Here is a 10,187-nt window from a genome sequence, read left to right as displayed (position 1 = left end):
TTTTTAATAAGTATGCTAAATGAGCTATACTTATTTGTGCTTCTGCAGCTCCTGTTCCCTATCATCTTTCCAAGTCGTACATTCTCATGGTGGCTTTGAATCTCCTGTGTATCTAGGCTGGGGGGTGTGATTTCCTCTGTGCACTTCTTCTAAGTCAACATATGACACGTAAGTCACCGCTCTCGCCAGTCACGTGCTGGAGTGATTTGTACTGGCTCATAAGAGCCAGTTATTAAATTTTTAGAAATTTTTGTAAGGTAGTTGTTAGACACAGCTGTTACTAAAATTAAATTATATAAACTTACAATTAAATAAATCATCTAAGACGAAGGTAAGAAACACTTTCTAATTATTTTACTGCATTGTACTATTTTTTATGCCTTTGAGGCTATTTACATGTGTTGTTCCTGTAGAGTGAAAATACAATATAACAATGTACTGTTGTGGATCTCTTCCCAACTCTGCGTCCAGTGACATGGTGTCAGGAGCCTAAAACTGGCCTTGATGGGAGTATTTACACCAAGGAGATCAGCAAACTACGACAAATGAGGGCTGGGTTGTTTTGTTGGCTGTCTAGACTTTAAAAAGTGAAGGAGAAAGTATTGTTGTGTCTGTAGCATTTGCACTGCAAATGACACAAATAAATGAGGAAATATTCTTCCATTATTCAAAAACTATGTTCTGATTCAGCAAAGAAGTGACTCATGTCGCTGCGAGAGAGAGACATTCTGACACATGTCTTGATTGTTTCACTGTTGTCTCCCTGGTTAACATACACACAAATATCAACAACACTCATGTCTGAACTCCACTCATTCATCAATTGCCACCAGAGGTAACCAACAGAGGCAAGGGTTCAGCAAAAAAACCACCAAAAGTATTTTATGAGAATCAGGTTGCTGTACGGAGTTGAGAGTAAAAGATATATTTATTATTATTTGTAAATTGTGTAGTACACATCCTATATATAAAATTTATAATAAGCTTATATAGAGAACACAGACATTTGTTTCCAGAGAGACAGTTGTAAACATTTGTCAGCCCACGCCTGCTTGAGCCTCACTCTCACATAGGGCACTGGGGGATTCCCTCCAGTTTTCATTTCATTGTTAGTTTTGGTTTTACTCTTAGAGAAGATAGTTATCTCTTTTTAGTGAGAAATATCCAATTTCAGCTTTCTGCTTATTGGCCCTTTGTTGTTTTCGATAGTGTCGAAAGGAGCCTATCTTAGGGGCTGCTACAAGGAAAGACAGGGCAGTGATTACCTTTCTGTTTTCCTCACAATTAAAAGTGGCTTTCAAGGACAAGTATGGACACACTGCATTATCTGTGCTGATGAAGCCGACTCAAAATGTATTCACTATTTTGGCTAATTGGCTTTGAAATTATTTTTATGAGTTTGAAAAAGATTTAAGTTTGCGATGTTTGAAAGATATTAACAGCCTTAATTTTGCTTTATTTTTTTCTACTTTTTAAGAAAGCAGTGGTTAAAGGCATGGTCCTGAGAACCAGATCACCTGTATTTTAAACCCAAATCTGCAAGCGATCTGCTCTATTATCTGTTTAGATGACCTCTCTGTACTTCAGTTTCCCATCTGTGAAATGAATATGATGATAGAATCTACTGCACAGGCCTGTTGTGATAATTAGATTAGCTAATACGTGTCAAGCCTTTAAAATGGTGCCTGGCACGCAGCAGCAGGTTTGCCGTCGTCACTACCACTGCTGCTATTAGAACCACGGCCGCTGCGCGAAGTAGTCGGTTCACTGACTTACGGACAGTAAAAGTAAAGTGCACAAAGAGTCCTGACCTTGGATCACCCCGGTGCAGAAAAATTCCCTTACCAAAGATCACACAACTTTCAGTATTAAAACCCAAAGTAGAAGTCACATCTCCTCATACGCTATTCTCTTGTTAAGCTGAACGGCTCCTTTCTGAGCCGTCCTTGCGTATTTCTCTTGACTATTTGATTAGTCAATTTCCAGGAGCTATATAATTCTTTTATCAAAAAGAACGTTTTGATCTAAGTATATCAGGATGCTCTACAGGTGCCTTGGCCACTGTGGTAGCCACCAGCTACCTGTGGCTGCTGAGAATGTGACTTGTGACGAGGGTAGCCTGGGATGTTCTGTAAGCACAAAACACACACCAGATTTTGAAGACTTCGTATGAAAATAAAATGTAAAATGCTCGTTAATAATTTTTATTGGTTACAAGTTTAAATCATTATACCTTGAATATATTGGGTTAAATAAAATGTTATTAAAATTAATTTCACTTGTTTCTTTTTACTTAATGTGGTTTCCAGAAAACTGAAAATTACATATGTGGATCAGATTTGGGACTTGCATTATGTTTATATTGGACAGTGCTGCTCTGTATAAGATTAATCTTCATGTCCAACTTTGAAAGCTGAAAATGCTGCTTTGTTGCGTAAATCAGGAATGTTCTTTGTTTCAGTTAAGGGCACTATCATCCGCTTAGTCATCCAAGCCAGAAACCTAAGGGATATTTTGGCTCTTCCCTCTTCCTGTACCTCACACACAATAATGGCTGAATCATTCTCAGATCTATCCCTCTGGCTCCATCCTTTCGACCAGTGCAGTTCTCACCATTCCTTATGTGGACATTGCAGGAGTCTTCACACCACTTTACCTGGCCACCAGCCCTGGCTCCCAAAATCCATGCCCCGCATTGCTCCCAGAATAACACACATCTAAAAGACAAATCAGAACATGCCACTCTCCTGAGAAAGACCCTTCCATTGGTCCTAAAGTTCACTGGCATAGCGCATGCATCTCCCCTCCCACATGGCTTGGACACTGCTTATGTGTCCTGCCTCATCTCATCTCCTTTCACATGCTATCTTTTGAAGTAATATAAAGAAATTCTTAAGTATGCACATTTTGTTAGGTTGTTAGCTTATGGTGGGGGCATCGGGAGAGGAGGAGAATGTAGCTGAAGCCCTGCGCAGAGGAATGAAATGATCATTTATTATATTTATAAACTCCTTAGTAATTTTTTGGAATGAAACAAGATACAGAGTCAACATTTTACAAGAGGAGAAAACAATCTTTATGGCTTTATCAGACACATCTTAATATGATTCCTCTGATTTCTTCAAGACTGTGACCTCCTTAAATGAAATCATACATGAAAAGAGTTTAACATAGTGCCAAGGACGTAGTCCATGTTTAACTCATAATCGCTTTCTGTCCCTTTGCTTGGATCTGAGCTCCACCAGCCCTACCTCCCATTACCACAAATCTTTAGGTGGAAACCCAGGAAGTGAAATCCAGACTTTCAAAAATAACAGATCGTTGAAGCAAGAGATCACTGTCAAGGCCTTTATCTAGGTCACAGACCACTGATCACTGAGGAGCCTAAATCTATCTTATCTCACGGAAAACCCTTATTTGTTGAGTATAGTGAAGAGAGAAAAAGACACTAGAGCCCAGGAGGCAAAGTAAGCAATAAATGGGAAAAAGGGAAAACATGTTTCATGCCTGCTTCTTTCCTGACACATTAAACAAACAAGGAAAAAGAAATGATGTGAATGACTAAGTTACTTATCTCTGTATTTCAAAAAGCACATATCCTGGGGCTGGCCCCGTGGCCGAGTGGTTAAGTTTGCACGCTCCGCTGCAGGCGGCCCAGTGTTTCGGTGGTTCGAATCCTGGGCGCGGACATGGCACTGCTCATCAGACCACGCTGAGGCAGCGTCCCACATGCCACAACTAGAAGGACCCACAACGAAGAATATACAACTATGTACTGGGGGGCTTTGGGGAGAAAAAGGAAAAAATAAAATCTTTAAAAAAGAAAAAGCACATATCATAATGTGTGGAGATACACTGGAGAATTTCACTACATATTAACATGAAACTCTGTTGAAAGGTAATTTGCTTCCAGCTAACATTCTCAATAACTATCCTGCTCAATAACTATCTTCAGTCTCTCTAGTGAATTCTAAAAATCAGAAAGTAATTATATAATGACTGACTTAAACACTTATGTAAACCAATAATTATGGAAATATCACTGGCTCCTTGTTGAAAGTTGCCATTTTCACTTTAATAATTCTTAGATTTTTCCTTCAGAAGTGTACAGTCAAATTTTTTTCATCTTTAAGATTATAAGAATTTTTGAATAGTCATCACCCTGTGACTTAATAAGATTTGTACTCAGACTGATAGATTATTTGAAATAGACAATGAATCGTTATTTGTACTGTTACCAAAATCAAGATGTGTTTACACAATTGAACTTCTCCATTATTTGACAGCTGGTCAAAAACAAACATTCTGATAGGCTCTGTTATTAGGCTGCCTATATTTGTGGAATCTGTCAGTCTGAGGAATATTTAGAGCCCATCTAATCCACCTTCAGACCCAATTTAGACATTCCATTCAATTCAGCAAGAGGTTTTCCCTTTTACTCTCAGATCTAATTCATCACACTTTTATATAATGGTTGAATAGCCTTTAAGCTTTCTGTAAGTTTAACATCAAAATGATACCCCAGGCTAATTACCACACTGAGGCTGATTTCCAACATCAAAATTCCTCACTTTGAGAGACTTCTGGCACAGGGTGGTACTTGCTTGTAACTGGATTAAGATTGCCCAAGTTTCTGGAAGACAGCTTTTACTGCTCCCAGTTGGGCAAGGCAAAATGAGATCATCGTTCTTTTCTGCTTCCCACAACTCATGTTTTTCACCACAGAAGGTCAAGAGGATTCCAGTCTAAAATTTACATACCATTTCTGTAAAATTACATAGTGATAGCAGCCACACTATGTCTTAGCTCTTTGAGGATGCTAAAATAAGGAGACAATGATGTTGCTTTGACTTTCTTTCCTATACTTCCTAGGCCTTGCTGTGTTTCCAACACCCCAGATCCCCACTTTTGCTCTGTTATCCCAATTTTGTTTTTAAAGATTGTATTTTTTTCCTTTTTCTCCCCAAAGCCCCCAGTACATAGTTGTATATTCTTCGTTGTGGGTCCTTCTAGCCGTGGCATGTGGCACACCGCCCCAGGGTGGTTCGATGAGCAGTGCCATGTCTATGCCCAGGATCCAAACCACCGAAACACTGGGCCACCTGCAGCAGAGCACGCGAACTTAACCACTCGGCCACGGGGCCAGCCCCGTCTGATCCCAAATTTTTAATCCAGGGAAAGGAAAACCATGGCACATGGTCTAAATCCAAACTGCCACCTGGTTTTGTTAATAAAATTCTATTGGAACACAGCTGCACTCATTTGTTTACATATTGTCTATGGCTGCTTTTATGCTACAACAGGAGAACTGAGTAATTGTGACAGAGATCATATGGTCTGCAAGCCTAAAGTACTACAATCTGGCCCTTTAAGAAAACATTTCCTGACCTTTGGTCTAGCAGGATCACTGAGCCCTCTCTACCATCTCTTCTTCCTCACAACACATAGATGGTGGGTGACCCACTCAAGGGAACTCTTCCACTTTTTCAAGAACGTGGCAAGTGTTTCCATGCCATGCAAATGCTCCCTTTGCTAAGAATACCCTCCTTCTTTACCTTCACTCTGTTGAATTCTTACTCATCCTTTAAAACTCAGCTCTAGTGTCATTTAACTGGAGATTCTTTTCTTGACTATCCCATGAAATAAAACTCTTTTGCATCATCTTATTCTACAAATGTATTTGTCAGAATTTAGCTCATTCTGTTTTAAGAATATCTTCGTGTCCTCAAGGAAATCAATAAATCCATTTGGAGAGAAGTGAATTCTTCATTATCTTACCATACAGACTCACAGTATCCATTTATTCAAGGCTTCTTAAGAGTTGTTTTGATTCTGCTTCTGGTAATAGCACTTTGATGCAGAGATGTTATCTTACACAACTTTGTATTTCATTGCCCCCAAATCCCCACCTCAATCCACCCTTGCCACTCCCCAAAAGCCAGCCCAAAGCACAGAGCCTGGCTTACAGTTTAGGATAAATTCCAAAAGGATGAGAGATTAAATGTAAAGAATTAAGCCACACAAGTACTTGAAAAAAACAGGGGTGAATTTCTTTATAACTTGGTAGTGTTAAAAACTTTCCTAATTAGAATTCAAAATTCAGAAGGAATAAGAGAAGAAAATTGATAAATCTGATTACAAAAAACCTTAAAAATAAAAACTTTTACACAGGAAAGGTACCATGGGTGAAGTGAAAGGGCAAATGACAAATGGAAAGAAAAATATTTGCCATTTCTATCACAGAAAAAAAGACAATATTCTAAATATAAAAAGAGTTTCTAAACACAGAGAAGAAATAAGACAACACCTTATTGAAAAATGAGCTAAAGATATTAACAGATAAATCACAGAAAGAAATGCAAATAGTTTTTAACAATATAAAAAGAGGCTCGACCTCACTCATAATAAGAGAAATGCAAATTAAACTGTGGTCAGATATTTCTCACCTAATAGGCTGACAACAATAAAAAACCCTGAAACGTGTTGACAAGACCTTGGGGGAACAAGCATTCAGATATTGCTGGTGAGAATTCAAAATGGTACCACCCTTATGGAGGAGAGTTTGGCAATTTCTAGCAAAACTACATATGCATTTATCTTCTAACCCAGCAACTTGACGTCTAACAATCTAACCAAAGATACACTGGCAAAGGAATGAAAAGATAAATGCAGAAGACTATTATTTACATCACTATTTGTAATAGCAACAGACAGGAACAGCCCAAGTGTCCATCAGTAGCAGACCAATTGAGACCACAACGGAGGGCCATGTGGCTACAAGAAGGAAGGAGGAACACCTCTACATGCTACCATGGAGAGAGCTCCAGCATGTACTGCTAACTGAAAACAGCAGAGCTGAGAAAAGCGCACATGGTACGTCTCTGCTATTCTTCAGAAATAGTTTTTCTTGTATCCACCTCCCCACCCCGTGTACACACGTGCCAACAACAGCACGTAACGTCCGGGGAAGTACAGCTTGATGCCTCGATTCGCTTTGAGTCACAAAAGCAGAAATGAAACGTTCTCGTCCCGCTGCCGCTCATTCAGAGTTCTCCCAGGAACTCTCAGAAACCTCAGGCAACGAGGGTCTGCAGCACTCAGGCCCTGTCTGAGACCTGACCTGGCGAATATGCGGGGCTTTTCTGCCCAAATGGGTTTAGTTATTTTCACCACTCTGATTGACCAGGTCCAAAAATAAGATCCAGAGTTTTTCATAATAAGGATCCACATGATAATGTAGTTAATTAATACTTATCCAAAGAAATGCACAGCTGAAATTCCACCAAAAATATTTTTATTGCTACTTATAGGAAGAATTTTACTTAACATTTATTTTATACCTCCTGTGAACTAGGCACTGTTCTCATTACTTTATAAATATTAACTAATTTAACTTCATAAACCAATAAGGTAGCTCCTATTACCACAGTTTCATTAAAGAAGAAACTGAGGCACAGAGAGATTAAATAATTTGCCCAAGGTCGCACAGCCAGTAATTGGCAGAGCTGAGATTTGAACCCAAGCTTCAGCTATTCGACTACTAAGCTCTGACGCGTCTCTATGGAACTCCTCCACCACTTCAGCTGTGCTACGGCTCACGACGCCAGCTCCCTTGTTCTCTACAGCCAGATGCCACGTTTTAAACATGTCAATCGATATAAGCATATGGCAGTTTTTAAAATATCTTTGAACATGTTTTTAAAATTCACGTAAAAGAAGGCAGGCTTCAGAGCATGGCCGAGGGGAATTAAGAATAATAAGCACATTGAGCTAAATACACAGCTCCTTCCAATGGCTCACAGGTGGGTCCCTGTTTGTTTACTAAAAAAAATAGGGGGAAAAGGGAGAAATATTACACATTATAGTGGTAAAAACTCATTAGCTAAAAGAAAGTTGGAGGTTTATTGGCTTTTTTCTTTCACTAAGGTAACTGTGTACCATTTTATTTGCCCGAAGCTGACCTGTCCTCAGGACAGCACATAAGCTGGCTCCTGGAAGAGCGCTGCTCGCACACAGAATGTGGGAAGTGCGTGAGTGGAAGCAGAAGCCCCCTTCCTGCGTGTGCCCGTGGGAGACACGTGTGAAAGCCGGCGAGTGCGCCGCAGCAAAAATTTTGTAAAATGTAACACTACTGTTGTCTATACATTTGAAGGCAGATTATGTCAGAGACAATGGTATACTGCTATATAATTCACACTTATGGGTAGCCCATTTTACAATAGGTTTGAGAAAACGGCACAATGACAGGGACAGTACCTTATAAGATATATAGTAAAGTAAGTATACTTCTTTGTGGCTGACCCACATTCCACCTCCTCTCAACTGTGTGCCCTACCCCTGACAGCCAGCACTCCCTGAAAATAAAAACGGACAGGGAAACTCAAGGGACTGGTAACATGGGTATTCTTCTGCTAGGTGGAAGGATTCAATGAAGACAACGTCTTTGCGAGTCCTGTTCGTTTAGACGTTATAAGAATAACGGAAGAAGTGAGAAAAATTCCTTAAGCCGTTGAGGAATCCCCATGCAAAGCAGAAATTCTCTTCATCTTGGGAAATAATAAAAGGGAATTTAAACTGTCTTGTAAGGAGATCTTAGAGCAAGGGGGGAAATTTTAAGCAGTAGTAAAAAAAAAAAATCCATCAAGGGCTATTGACAACCAATAATTTAATCAGCATTTCAAGAAGATCAATTCACCTGCTCTAAAGACAAAAAACGTAATAAAAATGTATTGCAATTCAGTATTCAGGATAAGCAAGAGGAAAAGATGACAGAAACTAAGAGAAAGAAAAGACTATCACTTTAGGCCAACTCCAGCTATCATTTCTGTAACAATAGTGACCACATATGGTACATTTTCTTGAATCATTCCCATTTCAAATAGTTGGTATTATTGTCCAGATACACTCATTTGTATTTATCGCATGTTCTGATTTTTGGTTTGGAAAATGTTGCCATCAAACCTACTTGTACCCAGGCCTCAGTCTCACCCCTGTTACAGTCCCGGCTCCTCCCTCCTGATCAGGAGCTGGGCAGAAACAACCCTTTGGTTTCCCTCTTACCCTCCCCCGCCACCTGACCAACCTCCAGCCCTACCCTGTTTGGGCATCGGAACCTTACCTTCCTTCTCGCTGTGACAGCCAAGATTTCCCACCTGCCCGACCTCCAGACTTCCAGTCCTGAACTGCTCTCAAGCCTGGACAGCCAAGCTCACCCCCTACCTCAACTAGACAAAATCAGTTTGCTCGGCTCTGTGCCCTGAACTCCCCAGTATGCCCTGGCTGCTTTTCGGCCACAAGTTCCCTTTCCACAAACCTCAGCAAAAGCCATATTTTAGGTACTTACCTTTGGTTGTCCAACCAACTCTAGTTCTTCCCTTTCTGAAAGGTTCCTTCACAGTGCAGTTAAGATGAGGAAAGGCTGATGGGAAAATCAGTTCAATCTCTCAAATATTTGCTGAGTGTCCACTATGTGTTCCAGGCAAGCATCGTACTCTGCACTCACTGATGGGGATTGACTGACACACCCCAAATGAGTGAGACATGCCTTGCTCTCAATACCCTTAGAATGGAATGGGTACGGGCCGGGGTGAAAAATAACTGGGCTACCAGGTGATTCTTAAGTATAATCCAGCTTCACTGGCGGAATGAATTGTAGAGGGAAGGAGGAACTGGGGAATTATGCTTGCCTCTCTCTGGTGTGAACACAAAAGGGGAAGCCACAGCTTCTGACCAAAACTGGGCAAGTCTTTGTGGTGCAAACGGAACGAGAAGCAGGATTTCAGTAGCGGACACCGAGAGACAGTACAGGACATCGCTCTCGGTGCCTCTGCTTAGGTGTTGCCCCCTAAAATCTCCCTGACTCCTCTCCCTCATTGTCCAGTGGGGAAGTGCGGTAGTTTGCTAGGGCTGTCCTACACAGTGCCACACACTGAGCCGCTTAAACAACAGAAACCTACTGTCTCACAGTTCTGGAGGCCAGAAGTCCCAGACCAAGGCTCCTGGCAGGGCTAGTTCCTTCTGAAGGCTGTGAGGGAGAATCTGTTCATGCCCTCTCCTAGTTTCTGGTGGTTTGCTAGAAATCTTGTCATTCCTTGGCTTCCAGAATCACCACCCTGATCTCTACCTTCATCTTCACACGGCTTTCTCCCTGTGTGCATGTCATTCTTCAAATTTCTCCTTTTTATAGA

Source organism: Equus przewalskii, chromosome 7 (assembly GCF_037783145.1).
Source record: "Equus przewalskii isolate Varuska chromosome 7, EquPr2, whole genome shotgun sequence".
NCBI classification, from domain to species: domain Eukaryota; kingdom Metazoa; phylum Chordata; class Mammalia; order Perissodactyla; family Equidae; genus Equus; species Equus przewalskii.
This window is presented reverse-complemented; position numbering follows the sequence as displayed.